The sequence below is a fragment of the Macaca nemestrina genome, chromosome 4, assembly GCF_043159975.1.
Source record: "Macaca nemestrina isolate mMacNem1 chromosome 4, mMacNem.hap1, whole genome shotgun sequence".
Taxonomy (NCBI): Eukaryota; Metazoa; Chordata; class Mammalia; order Primates; family Cercopithecidae; genus Macaca; species Macaca nemestrina.
Window position 1 is genome coordinate 96,863,712 of NC_092128.1, and position 25,247 is coordinate 96,888,958.

At 43.4% G+C, this 25,247-nt stretch overlaps 1 pseudogene; it reads left to right on the forward strand.

The window, feature by feature from the left end:
* Positions 1-1,968: 1,968 nt before the first annotated feature.
* The window catches only part of LOC139362627 (transcription factor NF-E4 pseudogene), a 28,098-nt pseudogene continuing 4,819 nt past the window's right edge, over positions 1,969-25,247 (forward strand).

Consider the following 25,247-nt stretch of genomic DNA (forward strand, 5'->3'; position numbering starts at 1 on the left):
GCCTCTCAGGTTCCAGCAATTCTCCCACCTCAGCCTCCCGAGTAGCTGGGATTACAGGCGCAAGCCACCACACCCCACTAATTTTTGTATTTTTAGTAGAGCTGGGGTTTCCCCTTGTTGGCCATGCTGGATCATTGTCTTCTATACTGTTAATAATTTCTCCTTTTATTACTTCTCGTTTATCTAACTAAAAGCATATTTTTCTTCGGGAGCAGAACAGTGGACTAATATGGTCCCATACCCTATCATTTTGCTATAAGAAAAGAGGGAAGAACAAGGGGAAGTGAGAAGAGCTCAGGGATTTTGAGTACATGGTCATTTTCAAGGATGAATTAAATCCATGATGAAAATTAGTATTCTTTAAACAAGCAGGCTTAAATTTAAAATGGTACTATTATTATGAAACAATAGTACCATTCGCTCTGTACTGAGCTGGTACTGTACTAGGTGTTGGACCCAAGTCTATTCTACACAGACATATTTCTTTTCCTGGTGGCATTTACATTTTAACATGGACGCTGGTGAGAACACTCAATCAAACTGGATTGAAATACAGGAGTGAGTAAAGCAGACATATGCAATTGGGACACCTTGTTCAGCCAGCCAAAATAAAAGAGCATGCCACATATGAGTCATGCCTCTGGTTGCACAAGCTTTATACTAAGATATTTAATTGTACATTATAAATGGGTAAATAGTATGGTATGTGAATTATATTTCAATAATTCAATGCTTAAAGAAAAAGCTGGCTGGGTGTCGTGGCTCACGCCTATAATCCCAGCACTTTGGGAGGCCAAGGAGGGTGGAACACCTAAGGTCAGAAGTTCGAGACCAGCCTGGCCAACATGGAGAAATCCCATCTCTATTAAAAATACAAGGCTGGGCGTGGTGGCTCATGCCTGTAATCCCAGCACTTTGGGAGGCCGAGGTGGGTGGATCACCTGAGGTTAGGAGTTCAAGACCAGCCTGACCAACAAGGAGAAACCCCATCTCCACTAAAAAAATACAAAATTAGCTGGGCGTGGTGGCATATGCCTGTACTCCCAGCTACTTGGGAGGCCGAGACAGGAGACTTGCTTGAACCCAGGAGGCGGAGGTTGCGGTGAGCCGAGATTGTGCCATTGCACTCTAGCCTGGGCAACAAGAGCAAAACTCCATCTCCAAAAAATAAAATAAAATAAAAATACAAATGCAAATACAAAAAAATTAGCCTGGCATAGTGGTCTGTACCTGTAATCCCAACTACTCTGGAGGCTGAGGCAAGAGAATCGCTTGAACCTGGGAGGCGGAGGTTGCAGTGAGCTGAGATCGCACCACTGTACTCCAGCCTAGGCAACAGAGTGAGATTCCATCTCAAAAAAAAAAAAAGAAAAGAAAAGAAAAGAAAAAGTTGCAATATGAGAAAGCAGTGAGCTGAAAAAATACTTTTAAAAATCATTTTTTAATCTGGTTATTATTTTCTTGCTATTGAGTTGTTTTGAGTTTCTTCTATATTTTGGATATTAACCCCTTATTCAAATGTATGGTTTGCAAATATTTTCTCCCATACCAAAGAGACAAGAGTTATATAATAAAATGCTTAACGTTGCGGCCGGGCGTGGTGGCTCAAGCCTGTAATCCCAGCACTTTGGGAGGCTGAGGCGGGCGGATCACGAGGTCAGGAGATCGAGACCATCCTGGCTAACACGGTGAAACCTCGTCTCTACTAAAAAATACAAAAAACAAGCCAGGCGAGGTGGTGGGCGCCTGTAGTCCCAGCTACTCGGGAGGTTGAGGTAGGAGAATGGCGTGAACCTGGGAGGCGGAGCTTGCAGTGAGCTGAGATCCGGCCACTGCACTCCAGCCTGGGCGACAGAGGGAGACTCCATCTCAAAAAAAAAAAAAAAAAAAAAAAATGCTTAACATCATTAATCATCAGGGAAATGCAAATTAAAGCCATAATCAGCTATCACTGCATACTTGTTAACGATGGCTATTAGCACAAAAACAAAAGATACTAGTGTTGGCAAGGATGTGGAGAAAAAGAAAGCCTTGCATACTGTTGGCGGGAGTGTAAGTCAGTACAGCTATTATGGAAAACAGAATGGTAGTTCCTCAGAAAACTAAAAATAAAATGACCATATGATCCAGCAATCCTATTTCTGGATATATATATATGTAAAGGAAATGAAGTCAGTGTGTTGAAGAGATATCTGCACTCCCATGTTTATTGCAGGATTATTCACAATAACCAAGATATGAAATCAACCTAAGTGTCTGTCAGATGAATGGGCAAAGAAAATATATCTATATACATACACACACATGCAATGGAATATTCTTCAGCCTTTAAAAGATGGAAATGCCATCATTCGTGACAACATGGATAAACCTGGAGGACATTATGCTAAGTGAAAAAAGCCAGGCACAGAAAGATAAATACTGCATGTCTCACTCATATGTGGAATCTGCAAAGGTTGACCTTGTAGAAGCAAAGAGTAGAGCTGGGTGCGATGGCATGTGCCTGTAATCCCAGTACTCGAGAGGCTGAGGCAAGAGGGTCACTTGAACCCAGGATTTTGGGGCCATAGTGCCCTATGGCCACTGCACTCCAGCCTGGGCAACATAGCAAGACTCTGTCTGTAAAGAAAAAAAAAAAGTAAAAGCAGAGAGTAGAATGGGGGTAAGGTGGTTATATCAAAACATTACATTGAGGCCTCACGCCTGTGATCCCAGCAATCTGGGAGGCCCAGGTGGGTAGATAGCCTGAGCCCAGGAGTTCAAGACCAGCCTGGCCAACATGGTAAGACCCTGTCTCTACAAAAAATACAAAAAAATTAGCCAGGCATGTTGGTGCATGCCTGTAGTTTCAGCTACTTGGGAGACCGGGGTGGGAAAATTTATTGAGTCTGGGGGGTCAAGGCTGCCACCACTGCAGTCTAGCCTGGGTGATAGAGTGAGACCCTATGTCAAAAAAAAGAAAAAAAAAAATCACATTGAACATTGTAAATGTATACACTTCTTGTCACTTACGCCTTTATAAAGCTGCGGGAATTAAAAAATAAAATTAAACTAAATTTTTAAAATGTCATGCTTCTTTTTTTTTTTTTTTTTTTTTTTTTTTTGAGACGGAGTCATGCTCTGTCACCCAGGCTGGAGTGCAGTGGCCGGATCTCAGCTCACTGCAAGCTCCGCCTCCCGGGTTCACGCCATTCTCCTGCCTCAGCCTCCCAAGTACCTGGGACTACAGGCGCCCGCCACTTTGCCCGGCTAGTTTTTTGTATTTTTTAGTAGAGACGGGGTTTCACCGTGTTAGCCAGGATGGTCTCGATCTCCTGACCTCGTGATCCGCCCGTCTCAGCCTCCCAAAGTGCTGGGATTACAGGCTTGAGCCACCGCGCCCGGCCAAATGTCATGCTTCTTAATTATCTCCTTCATAGACTCTTTGATTTGATCATGCCATCATTTTCTGTCACCTCGAAACTTTCTCTCCTACTTTTACCTTCATGTCTTCCTTTGCTCACACTTCTATGGTGTGACATCAATTTAAAAAGTCATATTATACATCTTACAGTGTTAACAGGGAAATTATGAAAGTGTTGGTATACAATGGCCTGAACTGGGTAAACACCTGAATCCTGGAATGCCCTGTACACCCACAAAGCTGGGCTGGTGCTTCTTACAGGTAGATTTCCTAGTCAGCTAGTAGGGAAATTAGCCGAGCATGGTGGTGTGTGCCTGTAATCCCAGCTATTTAAGAGGCTGATGCAGGAGGATCCCTTGAGCCCAGGAGTTGGAGACCAGCCTGGGCAACATAGTGACACCCTGTATTAGTACATTCTCATGCTGCTAATAAAAACATACCTGTGACTGGGTAATTTATAAAGAAAAAGAGGTTTAATGGACTCACAGTTCCACATGGCTGGGGAGGTCTCTCTGTCATAGCAGAAGGTGAAGGAGGAGTAAAGGCTTATCTTACATGGTGACAGGCAAGAGAGCACATGCAGAGGAACTACCCTTTATAAACCATCAGATCTCATGAGACTTACTCACTATCACGAGAACAGCATGGAAAAACCCACCCTCATGATTCAATTACCTCCTGTTGGGTCACTCCCATGACATGTGAGGATTATGGGAGCAACAATTCAATATGAGATTTGTATGGGGACACAGCCAAACCATATCACACCCATCTCAAAAAAAAAAGTAAGAAAAGAATAGAGAAAAGAAAAGAAAAGACAAGGCAAGACTATTGGGGAAATGTATTTTGTGCTGTGTGATGGCTTATACCACAGAACCCAGATGCAATGTATAAGTACTGACCGGCGGACTCTGAATTTTGTTTCATATTCTGCCACATCCTCAGCTATTGCCCCTGGGATTCATTACTATGACTTCCATGTTAAGTCTTTTGGGGGTCCCCCATACATTGTTCTGACCCTACTGGGGTTGCAGTGATTTCCTACAGACTAGAAACCCGACTGTCAGTCAAGAGAAACTAATCAGGATGAAATGTACCTTCCAAACAATTTCTGAACTTTGGCTGACTCTTCAACTTTTTGATAGAAAGTAGTTATAACTTTTTTTTCTTTTTTCTTTTTTTTTTTTTTTTTTTAACTATTTGCTTACGGGTTGATTCTTATCGGTTTGTCCCTGCCCCCCAGAAAATAAAGCATACTTACTAAATTCCAAAATAAAAATGCAGAGAAATCTGTAAGGTAACCCAAGTGAAAACTTCTAAAATAAATTACTAAAGAGCTGGTGGGTTTTTAGAATAATTTCTCCTACCATGTCAATTTAACTATTATTGCCAACTTGTTTTTATTCAGCAAAAAGCCAGCATTTTAATTCTCAAACACAGGAAACAAATATCTTTAAGATAAAGACTCTTTTTTTTTTTTTTTTGTTGTTGAGACAGAGTCTCACTTTGTCACCCAGACTGGAGTGCAGTGGCCGGATCTCAGCTCACTGCAAGCTCCACCTCCCGGGTTCACGCCATTCTCCTGCCTCAGCATCCCGAGTAGCTGGGACTACAGACGCCCGCCACCTCGCCCAGCTAGGTTTTTGTATTTTTTAGTAGAGACGAGGTTTCACCGTGTTAGCCAGGATGGTCTCGATCTCCTGACCTGTGATCCGCCCGTCTCGGCCTCCCAAAGTGCTGGGATTACAGGCTTGAGCCACCGTGCCCGGCAGATAAAGACTCTTATTAGAAGATTGTAAATCAGTGGCTCATGCCTGTAATTCCAACACATTGGGAGGCCAAGATGGGAGGATCACTTGAACTCAGAGGTCGAGGCTGCAGTGAGCTGAGATTGCACCTGTGCACTCCAGCCTGAGCGGCACAGCAAGACCCTGTATCAGAAAAAAAAAAAAAAAAAAGAGTCTTTAGAATTGGACAGAAGTTTTTCTGAAAAGCCTCACATTTTATGCTCATAGAAAGGACTCTTGGACTATACTGGTCAACTAAATATTAGGAGAAAAACAAAACCTTATGTAATCATCACAGTGCTTTCATTTGTAGCATACAAGATACTAAAGATGCTTAAATAAATAACTACCCTGGTTGTATAGCAGAATGGCTATACGTCCTCACCAGTGAACAGACAATTACACTAAGGGTGTAAAAGATAGGATGGGAAAAATATAAAATTATATCTCAATTTTCATATCATTTGTCTCCTATACTTTAAATAAGGTATCACCCTAGATTAATAATTTATGTGCAGACTTATGACATACTTCAAATTGTCTTAGCTTTAGTGATATGCTTCCTAAGAATATTTCTTTCTTGCTTGCTTGCTTTCTCTCTCTCTTTCTCTCTCTCTCTTTCTTTCTTCTTTTTTAAAATAGGGTCTTTCAGTGCCACTTAGGCTAGAGTGCAGTGGTGACATTGTAGCTCACTGTAACCTTGAATTCCTGGACTCAAGTGGTCCTCCCACCTTAGCCTCCTGAGTAGCTAGGATTACAGGAGCATGCCACCGTGCCCAGCTTTGATGGTTAATACTGAGTGTCAAATTGATTGGATTGAAGGATACAAAGTATTGATCCTGGGTGTGTCTGTGAGGGTGTTGCCAAAGGACATTAACATTTGAGTCAGTGGGCTGAGAAAGGCAGACCCACCCTTAATCTGGGTGGGCACAATCTAATCAGCTGCCAGCACAGCTAGAATATAAAGCAGGCAGAAAAATGTGAAAAGAGAGACTGGCCTAGCCCCCAGCCTACATCTTCCTCTCATGCTGGATGCTTCCTGCCCTCGAACATCAGACTCCAAGTTCTTCAGCTTTGGGATTCAGACTGGCTCTCCTTGCTCCTCAGGCTGCAGATGGCCTATTGTGGGACCTTGTGATCGTGTGAGTTAATACTCAATAGACTCCTATATATATATATATATATACACACACACACACACACACATATATATGTAATTTATATATTTTTTATATATTTTAGTAATTTATATATATTCCATTAGTTCTGTCCCTCTAGAGAACCCTAATACACCAGCTAATTTTTTTTTATTTTTCATTTTTTGTAGAGAAGAGGTCTTGCTATGTTGCTCAGTCTGGCTTCCTAAGGATTAATATATATATCATACTGTAGGTGAGATCTTTTTAAAAATTTTTCTGTCCTCTAAGTGATGTATAAGAAATGATCTATTTTTATGAAAATAGTTATTTCCTTGATATTAGCCCCAAATAACTCACACCATCACTTAGGTCTTTTGATGCCTACTAGCTTTATCCTAACACAGAGGTTGGCAAACTTTTTCTGTAAAGGACCACATGGTGGTATTTTAGGTTTCCATGAGAATTATGTTTTCTGTTGTAACTACCAACTCTGCCACTAGCACAAAAGCACAACAGATGAATGAGCGTGGCTGTGTTCTAATAAAACTTTACTGACACTGAAATTGGAATTTCATGTAATTTTCATATGTCATGGAATATTATTCTGTTGTTTATATTTTTCAGCCACTTAAACATTTAAAGATCCTTCTTAGTTTTTGCATCACTATAAAACAGGCAGCTGGTCATACAGAAATAGGCAGAGGGCTGATTTAGCCTGAAAACTATAGTTTGACATTATTCCATAGCAGAGGACCCCCCCACCACCGAATCTAGGGCCTCGAACTGGTACCAGTCTGTGGCCTGTTATGAACTGGACTGCACAGCAGGAGGTGAGCAGCAGGGGAGCCAGCATTACTGCCTGAGCTCTGCCTCCTGTCAGATCAGCAGCAGCATTAGATTCTCACGGGATCAAGAACCCTATTGAGAAATGAACATGCTAGGGATCTAGGTGTGAGCTCCTTATGAGAATCTCATGCCTGATGATCTGATGAACTGATGAACAGTTTCATCCCAAAACCTTTTTCCTTGTCCCCTAACTCCATGTCCATGGAAAAATTGTCTTCCATGAAACTAGTCCCTGGTGCCAAAAAGGTGGGGGACCACTGTTCTACAGGATTAAGGTGTGTAGGTAAACCTTTCCTCTAAAACAATCTCTACCTGGCTGGGTGTGGTGGCTCATACCTGTAATCCTAGCACTTTGGGAGGAGGAGGTGGGCAGCTCACTTGAGTCTAGGAGTTCAAGACCAGCCTGGGCAACATGGTGAGACCTCCCCCCCGCCCCCCGTCTCTACAACATGGCATACCTACTTTTTTGGTTTTGTTCTTTTTTTTTTCCTTCAACTTTTAAGTTCAGGGGTACATGTGCAGGATGTGCAGGTTTGTTACATAGGGAAACATGTACCATGGTGGTTTGCTGCACAGATCATCCCATCACCTACATATTAAGCCCAGCAACTATTAGCTATTCTTCCTGATGCTCTTCCTTCAACAGGCCCCAGTGTTGTGTTGTTCCCCCCATGTGTCCATGTGTTCTCATCATTCAGCTCACCCTTATAAGTGGGTGTTTGGTTTTGTGTTCCTGAATTAGTCTGCTGAGTTAATGTGGCTTCCAACTCCATCCATGTCCCTGCAAAGGACAAGATTTTATTCCTTTTTATGGCTGCATAGTATTTCATGGTGTATCTGTACCACATTTTCTTTATCCAGTCTATCATTGACGAGCATTTAGGTTGATTCCATGTCTTTGTGTATGTTCGTTGCAGCAATATTCACAACGGCATACCTACTTTTTATCATAGTATGGACCATTACCTTCCAGGGCCAATCATTGAAAAATTGTGAAATTTCTTTTTTAGTTCCTCCTCTTTTCCAGAGATTTCCTTTCCCCTCTGTGTTTTCCCTACAGCTGTCTAGGGTGTCCTCACATGGCATTCCACTGGAGACCGTCCACACCTTTACTTCAAAACAGAAGTTCTTAACCTGATGCAAGAGGCTCCATGAATTTAATGCAATACTTTGGGGGAGAAATTTCAAGGCAAACAGTCCAAAATTGCAACATATTCTCAAATAACTAATTCATCATAAAAAAATTGACCTAAAACTAAAGACTATTTTAGGTCTTTTCTTCAGTTTTCATTTTTTATTTTATTTTATTTTATTTTTTGGAGACGGAGTCTCACTTTGTCGCCCAGGCTGGAGTGCAGGGGCATGATCTTGGCTCACCGCAACCTCCACCTCCTGGGTTCAAGTGATTCTTGTGCCTCAGCCTCCCGAGTAGCTGGGTTTACATACATCTGCCACCATTCCTGGCTAAGTTTTGTATTTTTTGTAGAGACAGGGTTTCACCGTGTTGGCCAGGCTGGTCTCAAACTCCTGACCTCATGATCTGCCTGCTTCGGCCTCCCAAAGTGCTGGGATTACAGGTGTGAGCCACTGTGCCCAGCCTTCTGCAGTATTTTTTAAACCCACCTGTCCTGTTTCCTACCCCTCACAACCATGGATTCTGCTTTCCAAGGTGAAATCAGTAAGCTAAGAAATTACTTTGCCCTCCTTCCTTCTCCATCCTTTCAATATATGTGCACTCTAACAGTGTCCTAAAAATGATGCTCAAACACAAAGTTTCACTGTTGGAATTACAGGCGTTCTGGTGGGCTGAAGTTTTCCTGGTGCCCCTCAGAACGCTCATGCACAGTCCTTCGACATGCCCTGCCATTCTATGATCTCTCCTTTCTTTTACCTACCCCTTCCACTTCTTACCAGCCTCCTCCTGCTTTCAATTACCCTCTACCTGCTAACTTACATTTTTCCCCCAAAAGAAGTTTATGAGTTAGGCCTCCTCCCATGAGCTTCTGTCTCTACCCCACCACCTCTTCCATTGTGGTATTGTGATTGCTAGCTAATTGGCCTGACTTCCCATGACAAGCTCCTAGGAGCAGGCACTATATTTTGTTCACTGTTTTAGCCTCTGTGCCTAGAATACATGCAGCTAGTTTATATTAACCATTCTATGAGGATATGAATAAAATCTCAACCAGTTGTCCAGGCACAGTGGTTCACACCTGTAATCCCAGCACTCTGGAAGGTTGAGGTGGGTGAATCACCTGAGGTCAGGAGTTCAAGACCAACCTGGCCAACATGGAGAAACCCCGTCTCTTCTAAAAATACAGAAATGAGCCAGGCATGATGGCGGGTGCCTGTAACCCCAGCTACTCAGGAGGCTGAGGTGGGAGAATTGCTTGATTCCAGGAAGCGGAGGTTGCAGTGAGCCAAGATCGCACCATTGCACTCCAGTCTGGGCGACAGGGTGAGACTCCATCTCAAAAAAAAAAAAGAAAGAAAAAAAATTCAACCAGTCACTTATCTAAGTACCCCATACATCCATGTGCTCCCAGACCCTAAGGGCCATTTTCACCGAAGCTCACAGGTTCATTCTTTGCAATGTCCTTACCTGCCATTCACCAAAAATTCAACTAACTTCACAAACCAGACACTTCCAGTCCCAGACAGATGCAGTTAATATGTGTATATGACATCTCATAAAAGTAGAAATATCTCTAATAGGATGGTTTATCTGTATCATACAGTATTACTACACCACAGCAATAAAGAAGCACTAGTCTGATTATTTATTGACTTCATATCAATAATTCATAAACCTCTTGCTCCTACATACAGAATCCAAATAGAGTTGTTCAAATAGAGTCATCATCTATAAAAATGAGATGGACTCCAAAAAAGCTATTTTTTAAAAATCCACTCTTCAATAAAAGAAATTGGAAGGCAGGGAAAATTGTTTAAATGTATAATATTTTTGACTAAATGGCTAAAAGCCCCATGACATTCTTATTTCTTCATGGCATTTCTGGAGCACATTAATAGTATTTTTAAAGCTCAAGTAGTTTCGGGATTACATTATCCGGTATCTCAATCATTCTCACACCCTTTCTTTTCTTAATTTTTCCTTTCTCTAAATTCTGTGCTTGCTGAGGTTGATCACTGCACTGATTCTGGAGGGAGATATGAATTTTAGTCATCAGAAACCAAGATGCAGGCCGGACACGGTGGCTCATGTCTGTAATCCCAGCACTTTTGGAGGCCAAGGCGGGTGGATCACTTGAGGCTAGGAGTTTGAGACCAGCCTGGCCAACATGACAAAGCCCCATCTCTACTGAAAACACAAAAATTAGCCAGCATGGTGGCAGGTGCCTGTAATCCCAGCTACTTGGGAGGCTGAGGCAGGAGAATTGCTGGAACCTGGGAGGCGGAGGTTGCAGTGAGCTGAGATTAATGCCACTCAACTCCAGCCTGGGTGACAGAGGGAGACTGTCTCACAAAAAACAAAAAGAAAGAAACCAAGATGCAGCCTGTGAATAGGGTGACTGTTTGGATGTCAGGTGAGGAGGTGTCTACGCAGATCGCAACTCTGAAAGTGACTGCAGTCTTTATTAGGTGGATACTTGCTTTTCTCCATCTACCTGACTGTTGCCTGTCAGCCCCCACCGGAATGTAAACTCCAATAAAGCTTCACTGTTTTGTTCTCCACTGTATCTTTGCTGCCTAGAATAGACCCAAGTAGAGCAGATGCTTAGTAAATATAATTTCTGGGGAGATGACGTCTCCAGTATATAATTAACCCAGTTTCACCGTTTCCTTCCTATCTCCCATGAGTTGGATCAAGTTGGATTCAAGGTGCAAAAAATCATCTATCCTCAGGGATTAGAGTAAGGGTTTCTTAGTGGATTATACTCTCAACTTAGCAACTATATAGAACATGTTTACCAAACATTTTGATGGGAAATATTAAGAAGAAATAAATTCTGCTGGCCAGGCACGTTGGCTCACACCTGTAATCCCAGCACTTTGGGAGGTCGAGGCGGGTGGATCGCTTGAGCCCAGGAGTTCAAGACCAGCCTGGGCAACAAGGCAAAACCCTATCTCTACTATAACACAAAAATTAACCGGGCATGGTGGCGTGTGCCTGTAATCCTAGCTGCCCAGCAGGCTGACGTGGGAGGATCACTTGAACCCAGGAGGCAGAGGTTGCAGTAAGCCAAGATGGCACCATTGCACTCCAGCGTGGACCACAGAGTGAGACTCACTCTCAAATAAAATAAATAAATTTATTTTACATTAACATAGAACATATACTCTACCACACATATATCTGAAACTAAAGTTTTACCAAACGATACTTCTATATGTTTTCTAGTCTTTCTTATCTTGTATTATTATGATTGCTGTGGCTGTTGCTAATTTTGCTGGTCACAGACCACCACTAATTTCATGCACAACCCATGAATAAATCAGAAGCTGCAGTTTGAAAAACACAGGCACGCAGCAGCCTCAGTCCTACCCTAGCTGCTCCTGATTGGCAGTCAGCAGACGCTTCCACCGAGATGGAGGTGGTGGAAAAAAGAGTAGACTCTCTAGGCAGAGTCTTGAATGCAAGTACTAGTTCCACCCAGGAGCTAGGGAAAATAACAGTCTCAGTTTTCTGGAAAAGGATACTGAGGAAAGCAACAGCCTCTTTATCTGGAAAAGGAGGTTATTAGAATCCTTGTGGGGCTTTTATAAAGACTAAATAAGACCGATCACGGTAGCTCACGCCTGTAATCCCGGTACTTTGGGAGGCCGAGGCGGGCAGATTGTTTGAGGTCAGGAGTTTAAGACCAGCCTGGCTAACATGGTGAAACCCCATCTCTACCAAAAACACAAAAATTAGACGGGCGTGGTGGTGCATGCCTGTGGTCCCAACTACTCAGGAGGCTGTCAGGAGAATGGCTTGAACCAGGGAAGCAGAGGTTGCAGTGATCCGAGATCATGCCACTGCAACTCCAGCCTGGGCAACAGAGCAAGACGAGACTCCGTCTCAAAAAAAAAAAAGAAGAAGAAGAAGAAGAAGGCTGAGCGTGGCACGGTGGCTCATACCTGTAATCCCAGCACTTTGAGAGGCCGAGGCTGGTGGATCATGAGGTCAGGAGTTCGAGACCAGCCCGACCAACATGGTGAAGCCCTGTCTCTACTAAAAATACAAAAATTAACCAGGTGTGGTGGCACATGCCTGTAATCCTAGCTACTGGGGAGGCTGAGGCAGGAGAATTGCTTGAATACTGTAGGCAGAGGTTGCAGTGAGCCAAGACTGAGCCACTGCACTCCAGCCTGGGTGACAGAGCAAGACTCCGTCTCAACAACAACAACAAACTAAATGAGCATATAATCAGGGTTTCTCAACTTTGGAACTATTGACATTTTGAGTTGGAGAATGTTTTGTTGTGGAGACTGTCCTGTGGATTGTAGAATGTTAAATAGTATTCCTGCCCTCTACCCACTAGATGCCAGTAGCACCCCCTCCAGTTATGACGATCAAAACCATCTCCTGACATTGCCAAATTTCCCCTGGGAGACAAAATCACCCCAGATTGAGAGTCACTGGTATCTGTAAAGCATCTGCCACAGTCCTTGGCCACTATTATTACCCTAATGCTTCTTACTTTGAAGAAACTAGAATTGAGTCTATGGGAGAGGACATACAAGAAGCACAGTGCCAAGCTGTGTGTCCACCATCATAAGTGAGGACATGAACACTGTAATGGCTGAACGATAGGCATAAACTGTGTCAGCAGTGGCCATCTTTAGGGGTCAGATAAGTGTGGAGCTGGAGGAACATGATACAGTGAGAACACTGTACGCAGGAAGGTGCATTACAACGGGGCTGTGGGAAGAGGAAATGAAGAGCTGGCTTAGACTCTGATTATTGGAGATAGGAATGGGTAAGCGGAAGCGGGGCCTGCTGATGACTGAATGTGGAAGGTGAAAGAGGCTAGAGCAAAAGCCCAGCAAGCGTCCCTACCTGCATGACTTGGTGGCACAGAGGGGCAAGGACACAATGTGAATGGGGACAGTAGAAATGAGGTAGCAGAAGAAAGGCTAAAAGTCGATAAGTGTGCCAGGTGTGGAAAGTGACACATTTCTGGCTAGAAGGCAGAACTCCAGACTTAGGACACAGCTCATGGTTTCAAACGATTATCAGAAGTAATTTCACTGTCTGCATAAAGGTGGAGAAAGGAATCTCTTGAGTCCTGCAACAGCAGGTGTATTTCCTTAAAGAGTCTGCAGTAGTACTCAAATTGTGCAAAAATATTGGTGAGGAAAAGATGGGCAAACTAAACCATATATCAAATGAAATTACTTTTATGTATAGTTCTTTTTTACTTTATTATTTATTTATTTTTGAGACAGAGTCTCGCTCTGTCGCCCAGGCTGGAGTGCAGTGGCGCGATCTCAGCTCACTGCAAGCTCCGCCTCCCGGGTTTACGCCATTCTCCTGCCTCAGCCTCCCGAGTAGCTGGGACTACAGGCGCCCGCCACCTCGCCCGGCTAGTTTTTTGTATTTTTTAGTAGAGACGGGGTTTCACCGTGTTAGCCAGGATGGTCTCGATCTCCTGACCTCGTGATCCGCCTGTCTCGGCCTCCCAAAGTGCTGGGATTACAGGCTTGAGCCACCGCGCCCAGCCGAGACACGTTTTCACCATGTTGGCCAGGCTTGTCTTGAATTCCTGACATCAGGTGATCCACCTGCCTTGGCCTCCCAAAGTGCTGGGATTACAGGAATGAGCCACCATGACTGGCCTTGTATAGTTCTTTTTTAATTGGAAAGAGTAATTACCCAAGACTGCATTATTAACATCACAGATAATATCCTTCATTGGGCATTTGTATCCTTTATTGAGAAATAGAATGCCTAGGACCATATACTACAATGTGGAAACAGAAGTGGTTTTTTTTTTTTTCAGGATTTTACATCACTTTTTGTAGAATATTGGTTGTAAATGATTCTTATCTAGATTTTTTTTTTTTTTTTTTTTTTTTTTTGAGACAGAGTCTCACTCTGTTGCCCAGGCTGGAGTGCAGTGGTGCGATCTCAGCTCACTGCAAGTTCTGCCTCCCGGGTTCACGACATTCTCCTGCCTCAGCCTCCCGAGTAGCTGTGACTACAGGCACCCACCACCTCGCCTGGCTAATTTGTTTTGTATTTTTAGTAGAGACGGGGTTTCACGGTGTTAACCAGGATGGTCTCAATCTCCTGACCTCGTGATCTGCCTGCCTCGGCCTTCCAAAGTGCTAGGATTACAGGTATGAGCCATCGCACCCGGCCAGATTTTTAATTTACATTGTGAGTTAGCTAATAGCAGCTGTTATTTAAACATAAGTGAATTTAAGAATAAATTATATATATAGCTCTGCATTCTTTTTTTATTATTTATTTATTAGTTTTGAGATAGGATCTTGCTGTGTCACCCCGACTGGAGTGCAGTGACATGAGCACAGCTCACTGCAACCTCCATCTCCCGGGCTCAAGCAATCTCCCACCTCAGCCTCCAGAGCAGCTGGGACTGCAGATGTGTGCCACCATACACGGCTAATTTTTGTATTTTTCTGTAGAGACAGAATTTCACCATGTTGCCTAAGCTGGTCTCAAACCCCTAGGCTCAAAGGATCCTCCCACCTTGGCCTCCCGAAGTGCTTGGATTATAGGCATGAGCCACCGTGGCCAGCCTGTGTTCTAATAATCACTGAAATGCCCACAATAGTTTGCTGATGCGGTTTGGATCTGTGTCCCCACCAAATTTCATGTTGAATTATAATCCCCCATATTGGAGGTGCAGCCTGGTGGGAGGTGACTGGATCATGTGGGCATAGTTCTCATGAATGGGTTGGCACCACCCCCCCGGTGCTGTTCTCATGATAGTGAGTGAGTGAGTTATTGTGAGATCTGGTTGTTTAAAGGTATGTGACACTTGAGAATCTGAAATAAGTATAAGAAAAAATAATAAGTAGGCCGGATGCGGTGGTTCATGCATGTAATCCTAGCACTTTGGGAGGCCAAGGTGGGGCAGATCACAAGGTTAGGAGTTTGAGACTAGCCTGGTCAATATGGTGAAACCCCATCTCTACTAAAAATATAAAAATTAGCAGGGCATGGTGGCAGGCGCCTGCAGTCCCAGCTACTCAAGAGGCTGAGACAGGAGAATCGCTTGAACCCAGGAAGCAGAGGTTGCAGTGAGCCGAGATTGTGCCACTGCACTCCAGCCTGTGCGACAGAGCGAGACTCCATCTCAGAAAAAAAAAAAAAAAGAAAGAAAAAAAAAAGAAAGAAAATAATAAATAAAAATAATTAGGAAAAAAAAAAAAGTGTGTGGCACCTCTCCCTAGCCTCTTGTTCCTTCTTTGGCCATGTGAAGTGCTGCTCCCCCTTTGCCTTCCACCGTGATTGTAAATTTCCTGAGGCTTCCCTAGAAGCAGAAGCAGCTACGCTTCTTGTTCAGCCTGCAGAATCATGAGCCAATTAAACTTATTTTTTTGTTTCTTTATTTTTTTTTTTTTTTTGAGACAGAGTCTCACTCTGTTGCCCAGCCTGGAATGCAGTGGGGCAATCTTGGCTTGCTGCAACTTCCACCTCCCAGTCTCAGAGTAACTGGGACCACAGGCTCACGCCACCATGCCTGGCTAATTTTTATATTTTTAGTAGATATGGGGTTTTGCCATGTTGGCCAGGCTGGTCTTGAACTCTTGGCCTCAAGGAATCTGCCTGCCTTGGCCTCCCAAAGTGCTAGGATTACAGGCATGAACCACTGTGCCTGGCCTAAATCTTTTTCCTTATAAATTACCCAGTCTCAGGTATTTCTTTATAGCATCATGAGAATGAATTAATACATATGTGTATGTCTTTTCTAATATATGCTGAAGTATGTGAATTTAAGCCCAAAGTAACACAAAGACTCTATGAAAAGGTATCATAATTACGTTGGCAACCCTCAGGGATAAAAGCATTTAATGTAAAAAGCATCAGTAATGTTAGAGAGCTGGTGGAATTTTATATAAAGTTAGTTACTTCAGTGGGGAAATGAAGATCTATTATGAAGACCAGGCAAACATAACAGAAAATGTGGCAAAATGCTAATTAAATATCATTGAGAGAACAAAGAAGTTTCCACTCCCTCCAACATATGCCTCTACAAACCACACAGGACTTGACGAACCATGGGTAAGTTTACAGTTCCCAGAGTGACTAAGCGGGAAGCTCATTGTTTAAGTGTGAAATTGTGTTTCCCTGTTTCTACCGATCCTCAGGAGATAAGAGTGGGTTGTAGAGGCAATAGGGCTTGACTGGATGCTGTGATAGCCAGCTTCCAAGATCTCCCTCAGTGATTCCTCCTCTAGGTATTCACAGCCGTGGGTAGTCCTTTCTCACATTGTACCAGTCTTGGTCTGTGTGACCAAAAATGTGTAGCAGAAAAGCTGGTATGTCACTTTTCCAAGAGTAGGTTATAAAAGATTGCAGCTTCTGTCTTGTGTGCTCTCCCCGCTTCCACTCCCAACCTAGATCACTTGCTCTCAGGGAGGTAAGCGGCCATGTGCTAAGCAGTCTTATGGAGAGAACTACCTGTTGAGGAACTGAAGGCTGCAGTCAACAGGCAGTGAACAAACCATGCCTACCAACAACTATGTGTGAGCCTGGAAGCTGATTCCCCAGCCCCAGTCAAGCCTTGAGATGACTGCAGCTCCAGCCAATAGCTTGACTATAGCCTCATGAAAGATACTCAGAACCACTCAGCTAAGCCACCCCTGGATTCTTGACTCTCAGAAATCGTGTGAAATAATACATGTTTGTTGCTTTAATCTGCTAAATTTGGGGGTAATTTATTATGTAGCAATAGGTAACTAATATATATATCTTCTGCAATGCAATGAATGTTTCTGTCCCCACTCCCAAAATTCATATGTTGCGATTCTGACCTTCAAGGTGATGATATTAGGATGTGGGCCTTTGAGAGATGATTAGTTCATGGGGGCAGAGCCCTTATGAAGGGATTAATGCCCTTATAAAAGAGGCCCCAATAGCTCATTAGCTGCTTCCCCCATGTGAGGTTACAGTCACAAGATGGCCATCCATGAACCAGGAAGCCAGCCCTTACCAGACACCAAATCTGCCTTGAATTCAAACCTCCGCAACTGTGAGAAATAAATTTTGTTGTTTATAAATCACCCAGTTTATGGTATTTTGTTATAGCAGACTGAATGGATTAAGACAACTTCCTTGTCTTTCAGAGAGAAAATGCTTACAAAAAAACTGGATGAAACTAGTTTTGTTAATCTAACAGACCATCAGCACGGGGGTAGGAGAAAGAGGAGAGAAAATCAAGCAAAAGAATAATTCTTCAAGGAGAGCTGGTATCTCATCAGACGGCTCCTATAGTGCTTATCCCTTTATTAATGAAGAATTAACGTCCATGTCAGTCTTCAAAAGATTCTAATTATACCCCTGAAACTCTGAGAGGTTTAGGGTGTCTGCTGAGACAGAGAAGAGAGAAAACCCTTAAGCAACTCCTCTCAACTGTCTTCGGGGGTTGGTGACTTGGTCAATAACTGTCTATTGAACTCCTACTTCTCCAAAACTATAAATGATGTATAAAAATAAAGTCCAAATGGCACACACCCAGCAAAATACTCAACACACCAGGAAAATGGTAAATTATGGCACAGCTACAGTATAAACTGTTTTTTGTTTGTTTGGTTTTTGTTTTGTTTTGTTTTTTTTTTTTGGAAACAGGGTCTGGCTCTGTCGCCTAGGCTAGAGTGCAGTGGTGCGATCTCCACTCACTGCAAACTCCACCTCCCAGGCCAAGTGATCCTCCCACCTCCGCCTCCCAAGTATCTAGGACTATAGCGGTGCGCCACCAGGCCCAGCTAATTTTTGTATTTTTTGTAAAGATGAAGTTTCACCATGTTGCCCAGGCTGGTCTCAAACTCCTGATCTCAAGCAATCCTCCCACCTTGTCCTCCCAAAGTGCTGGGATTACAGGCGTGAGCCACCACACCCGGCCAGTATGAGCTCTTAATGCAGCCGTTTGAAAGAATTTTGATGAAGAACATAGAAATTGGAAAGATAGTGTTTCAAGTTGATAAACTATACTGTTCCAGATATAGACGTTGCTGATGAGAGACACTTCACAAACATTTGTCCCCTATGTATTTTTCCCGTGATAGTTAGTGTTTCAGGGGCTGGAAAGTTCAGGTTTTGGATCTCTTGTCTCACAATCCAGTCAAACGTTGGCCAACTTTTAATCTTTCTCTTTCTCAGTTTTATCATCTGTAAATGGCATAACCTTGCTGTTTTCAGAATATATAATACTCCAGCCGGGCTGGTGACTCATGTCTGTAATCCCAGGACTTTGGGAAGCCACGGAGGGTGGATCACCCAATGTTAGGAGTTCAAGACCAACCTGGCCAACATGGCAAAACTTCATCTCTACTAAGAATATAAAAATTAGCCAGGCATGGTGGTGCGTGCCTATAATCCCAGTTACTCGGGAGGCTGAGGCAGGAGAATCGCTTGAACCAGGGAGGCAGAGGTTTCAGTGAGCCGAGATCACACCATTGCACTCCAGCCTGGGCAACACAGCAAGACTCCATCTCAAAAAAATAAACAAAAAATAAAATATATAATACTCGGAGGACATAAGAACCTGCATGCAAAAAGATTTTAAAAGAGCTCTTAAATAGCATTCTCCGGATCTAGGGCACTATGCTGAACAGCAGGAGACCTTGCTAGGTCATTGTTTTTAACCCTTTTGGAAATAGGGACTTAGAGGCCTTAGACATACCTAATTAGCAATAGAGCTAAGATCAGAATTTAGGGTATGGCTTTGTGTCACCTCCAGGTTTGACTGTCACACACCAGACTTCTCTCTTAGCTATATAATTAAATAAAGAAAAATAAAAGCCTAAAATAATCTACAGAAGCCATTGTCAAATTTTCTTTCATTGGCCTAATTTTTTTTTTTTTTTTTTTTTTTTTTTGAGACGGAGTCTCGCTGTGTCGCCCAGGCTGGAGTGCAGTGGCCGGATCTCAGCTCACTGCAAGCTCCGCCCCCCGGGTTTACGTCATTCTCCTGCCTCAGCCTCCCGAGTAGCTGGGACTACAGGCGCCCGCCACCTCGCCCGGCTAGTTTTTTGTATTTTTTAGTAGAGACGGGGTTTCACCGTGTTAGCCAGGATGGTCTCGATCTCCTGACCTCGTGATCCGCCCGTCTCGGCCTCCCAAAGTGCTGGGATTACAGGCTTGAGCCACCGCGCCCGGCCTAATTTTTTTTTTTTAAAGGACTACTTCATATTAGAGACTAAATAATCATTATCTCATCATTGAATACTTTTCACCAACTCAGTGTCATCCATATCCATGACAATAGGCTCCAGTGCCTACTCCTGCCTTCACCATAGGAATATGGAGAAATACAAGCCTAACTGAGAGAAAAAAACCCAGAAAGCTGGATTTAATACAAAGTAAAAAAGATAAGCTTGGCACAGTCATTAGCTGTTAGTATAAACACCTTCATAGTCAGCTGTAGAGTGGAAACTGAGTATTTGCAGTATATTATTAAAAGCAAAGCAGGAAATGTTGTACTCAGAGATATTTCTAACAACTTTTTTTTTTCAGCCGGGTGCAGTGGCTCTTGCCTATAATCCCAGCGCTTTGGGAGGCTGAGGTGGGAGAATCACTTGAGCCAAGGAGTTCAAGACCAGCCTGACCAACATAGCGAGACCCTGTCTCTACAAACAATTTAAAAATTAGCCAAGCGTAATGGCATATACCTTCTACTCTGGAGGCAGAGGTGGGAGGATTGCTTGAGCTCAGGAGGTCAAGGCTGCAGTGAGCTGAGATCGCTCCACTGCATTCCAACCTTGGTGACAGAGCAAGACCCTGTCTCATACATAAAAAAAGAAAAAGTATTTTTTATGACCGGGCATGGTTGCTCACGCCTATAATCTCAGTACTTTGGGAGGCTGAGAGAGGAGGATCACTTGAGGTCAGGAATTTGAGACCAGCCTGGCCAACATGGCAAAGCCCTGCTCTTGGCCAGGCACAGTGGCTCATGCCTATAATCCTAGCACTTTGGGAGGCAAAGGCGGTTGGATTGCTTGAGCCCGGGAGTTTGAAACCAGCTTGGGCAGTGTGGCGAAACCTCATCTCTACAAAAAATACAAAAACTTAGCTGGGTGTGGTGGTGCGTGCCTGTAATCCCAGCTACTTGGGAGGCTGAGGTGGGAGGATCACATGAACCTGGGAGGCAGAGGCTGCAGTGAGCTGAGATTGCGCCATTGCACTCCAGCCTGGGCAACAGAATGAGACCGTGTCTCAAAAACAAAACAAAACCCTTCTGTTAGGCAGCTTTTGTGTGTGTATGAGTGTGTGTGTGTGTATGTGTGTGTCTCACTTTGTTGCCCAGGCTGCAGTGCAGCTGTGCAACTTTGGCCCACTGCAGCCTCGATCTTCTGGTTCAAGCAATTCTCGTGCCTCAGCCTCCCAAGTAGCTGGGATTACAGGTGCACACTGCCACACCCAGCTAATTTTTGTATTTTTGGCAGAGATAGGGTTTCACCATCTTGGCCAGGCTGGTCTCAAATCAAACTCCTGATCTCAAGTCATCCACCTGCCTCAGCCTTCCAAAGTGCTGGGATTACAGGTGTGAGCCACCATGCCTGCACTTTTTTTTTTTTTTTGAAACAGGATCTCACTTTTTTGCTCAGGCTGGAGTGCAATGGCATGATCAAGGCTCACTGCACCCTCAATCCCCCTGGCCTCAAGCAATCCTTCTATCTCCTAGTAGCTGAGACTACAGGCATGCACATCTTTTTGTAGAAATGGGGCTTCACCATATTGCCCAGGCTATTATTAGCCATCTTGATGGGCATCTTTATTTGCTTCTTCTTTTTTTTTTTGAGACGGAGTCTCGCTCTGTCACCCAGGCTGGAGTGCAGTGGCCGGATCTCAGCTCACTGCAAGCTCCGCCTCCCGGGTTCACGCCATTCTCCTGCCTCAGCATCCCGAGTAGCTGGGACTACAGGCGCCCGCCACCTCACCGGCTAGTTTTTTGTATTTTTTAGTAGAGACGGGGTTTCACCGTGTTAGCCAGGATGGTCTCGATCTCCTGACCTCGTGATCCGCCCGTCTCGGCCTCCCAAAGTGCTGGGATTACAGGCGTGAGCCACCACGCGCGGCTATTTGCTTCTTTAGTATAAATTCCTTCCAGTAAAATTGCTACCATTATATAGTATGCACATTTTTAAGGATTTTGGAACATAATGCCAAAGTATGTTTGTACATATTGTTGGAATTTACACTTCCATCATCAGTGTAAACTCCTATTTATTTATAAACTCCACAAAATATGTTTTTGTTCTTTCAAAATAGACATAAGAAATCATAAAATTGATATGTATGTTAATTGTTGAAAGAAAGAAAGAAAGAAAGAAAGAAAGAAAGAAAGAAAAGAAAGAAAGAAAGAAAGAAAGAAAGAAAGAAAGAAAGAAAGAAAGAAAGAAAGAAAGAAAGAAAGAAAGAAAGAAAGAAAGAAAGAAAGAAAAAGAAAGAAAGAAAGAAAGAAAGAAGGCCGGGCACGGTGGCTCAAGCCTGTAATCCCAGCACTTTGGGAGGCCGAGACGGGCGGATCATGAGGTCAGGAGATCGAGACCATCCTGGCTAACACGGTGAAACCCCGTCTCTACTAAAAAATACAAAAAACTAGCCGGGCGAAGTGGCGGATGCCTGTAGTCCCAGCTACTCGGGAGGCTGAGGCAGGAGATGGCGTGAACCCGAGAGGAGGAGCTTGCAGTGAGCTGAGATCCGGCCACTGCACTCCAGCCTGGGTGACAGAGCAAGACTCCGTCTCAAAAAAAAAAAAAAAAAAAAAAAAGAAAGAAAGAAAGAAAGAAAAGTAATCAAGCTGAACCAAAGTGAAAACCAGTAGAGAGTAAAAGCCCTGCTTCTCCCAGCTCTAATCCCTAATTTTTTGTCAATATATTTCCAGGACTTTTTCAGATAATAAGGTAGAGATAGATAGATTGTAGATAGATTTAAAAAAAAAAAAAGAGCACACACTTGCAAGAAAGTGCAGTAGACACAGAGATACATATATTGGTTTTTTAGAACAAAATTTAAAACATGTATGTTATTGCATAACTGCTTTTTAATTTTATTATTATTATTATTATTTTATTTTACTTTTTGAGACAGAGTCTGGCTTTATTGCCTAGGCTGGAGTGCAGTGGTGCGATCCGGGCTCACTGCAGCCTCCACCTCCTGAGCTCAAGTGAGCTTCCTGAGTAGCTGGGACCACAAGTGGGCGCCGCCACACCTAGCTAATTTTTGTATTTTTAGTAGAGACTGGGTTTTTTTCATGTTGGCCAGGCTGGTCTCAAATACCTGGGCTCAAGAGATCCGCCCACCAACGTATTTACCAAAATAGGCACTTTTTGTCTTTTTAATTGTTGCCAAACAGATAGGTCAAACTAACAAACAAAAGCCCCAGTTCCTCATTTTATTTTGATTTTTAGTTACTACTTTATTCTATATGCATTTGAGAGCGCCAATAAAACTTTGCTGATCAGCATGAGGGCTGGAGTTGAGGGAGGAGACTGAGAGACAGAAAGACCAGGAGAGGCAACCTGGCCCTGATGCTCATGAGTGAATGAATGATCTGCCCCAGTATACCCTCGGATGGAGTGGGAGCGTTCATTCACATCTATCATGACCTGGCTTTTTTTCTTTTCTTTTTTTTTTAATTCTGTAGAATAATTCCTTTTCCCCTAAAGAAAATCATGTACCTGGTTTAAAAAAAGAAAAAAAAATCAAACATTACTCATGTTTACATAGTGAAAATCAAGTGTCCTTGTCTTAAGACTGCCAGGGCCAGGAGCAGCGAGCAGTTCATGCCTATAATCCCAGCACTTTGGGAGGTGGAGGCAGGCGGATCACCTGAGGTCAGGAGTTCAAGACCAGCCTGGCCAACATGGCGAAACCCCGTCTCTACTAAAATACAAAAATTAGCCAGGCATGGTAGCACATGCCTGTAAGCCCAGCTACTCAGGAGGCTGAGGCAGGAGACTCGCTTGAACCCGGGAGGCGGAGGTTGCACTTGAGCCAAGATCATGCCACTGTACTCCAGCCTGGGCAACAGAGCAAGACCCTGCCTCCAAAACAAAAACAAAAACAAAAAAAAGATTGCCAGACTTAGACACTATCTTCCCTCCCTCTCTAGGTCTAATACTACTACTACTAGTAGTAATAGCTCACATTTTTTGAGTTGTTACTATGTGCCAGAAACAAAATTTCCTAGACTTATTAATTCATTCAAATTCCCTATAACTTTCTGAATATGTACCGTTTATGATCCTCATTTTTTCAGATAAGAATATCACATCACAAATAAGTCAAATAACTTACCCAAAGTTGCACAACCTATAAGCAATGGAGCTGGAATTCAAACCCAGGTGGTCTGGCTCCCCAGCCTGTTTGCTTAATTTAATTCACATTACCCTAAATTATTTTCATTGTAGTGGCATAGAAATTTCTGGATACAAAGTGACAGGGGTCAAAAGGTTTTGCATGGTTCCCTATCATAGGTGATACTAAGCAGATCTTATCTACCTGGTCCCTGAGCTGGTGTGGTTCCCAAGTGTTTTGCCCACAGCCGCCCACTATCATCATTTCTCGTATATCCTTCCTGGGTTGTGTAAGCATAGGGATAGTCTCTCTACAGAATTATAAACCAAGTAGTTAAAATTCACCTTGAAAGTAATTTATTTTCAGTTTGTAACTCATTTTTTTATTAGCTAATATTCTATTTATTTATTTATTTAACCAATCCTTTGGCGATGGACATTTATATTGTTTCCAAACAACACTATAGTGAATCTCTTTCAATAAAAATCTTCTGCATAAAGGATTTATGCATAAGTAAAAGCTACACTATATTCCTGACAGTGAAATTGTTAGATGAAAAGTTACGAGCATTTTAAAATTTAACAGACTGTACTTTTTTTTTTTTTGATACAGGGGTCTCGATCTATCACCCAGGCTGGAGTGCAGTGGTGTGAGGCTCACCACAGCCTCAACCTCCCCAGGCTCAGGTGATCCTCCCACCTAAGCCCCCTAAGTAGCTGGGACTACAGGCATGTGCCACCACACCCGGCTAATTTTTTTGTATTTTTAGTAGATATGGAGTTTTGCTATATTGCTCAGTTTGGAACTCCTGGGCTCAAATGATCCGCCTGCCTTAGCCTCCCAAAGTGCTGGGATTATAGACATGAGCTACTGTGCCTGGCCCATGTTAAGTTTTAAAGTTAACACTGATAGGGGGGTATGTGAGGGTAAAATATATAGAGCCTTGCAGATCACTGAAAAGACTGCATTCTACTCTGTGGTGGGAATCTATTGAAGAATTTCTATTAGAGGAAGATCTTTAAGGGGAAAAAAATGCAGACAAATTATCCTTCTTTCCTTGGTCTCTGCTCCAAAGAGGTTTTGTGAGAACCTGTGGTACAATTTTGGATGTTTAAGATGGGGAGCGCTCCTCCAATGGTTAGGAGGGACACAAGACAGAAATAAAGATTGCTTTATAAGCCTTGGGGAACATGTGGTGCACTTGGAGGCCATACACCTGGAGGTCAGGGAGCACAGGCTGGGAGAGAAAGAGAGCAACACATGGGCCAATGCCCTTATTGGGTCCAAGGTGTTATCCAAACAGGTTTCCCATTGGGGAGTTTTAACTGGTGGGTTTAAAGCAACTAGGCACAAGTTTCAGGTCATGCAGTGACTGAGAGGTGGTCATTGTGTCATACCTGCATGGTCAGTGTAGAGTGTGAGGACCATTCAAGTAGGTTGCATGTAGCTGTCCCATAGGGAAGTGTTCACTGGGGAATAACTATAAGGGCAGTATCTGGACTGGCCACATTGAGGAATGGAGGTAGGGTGAGGGTGAGGTATAGAACAGGAAACTACGTCAAGGGTGACTGAGCCCTGTTTCTGGTATTGGAAAGTCAAACATAATCAAAATGGATGCTGAGGCAACACAAAAT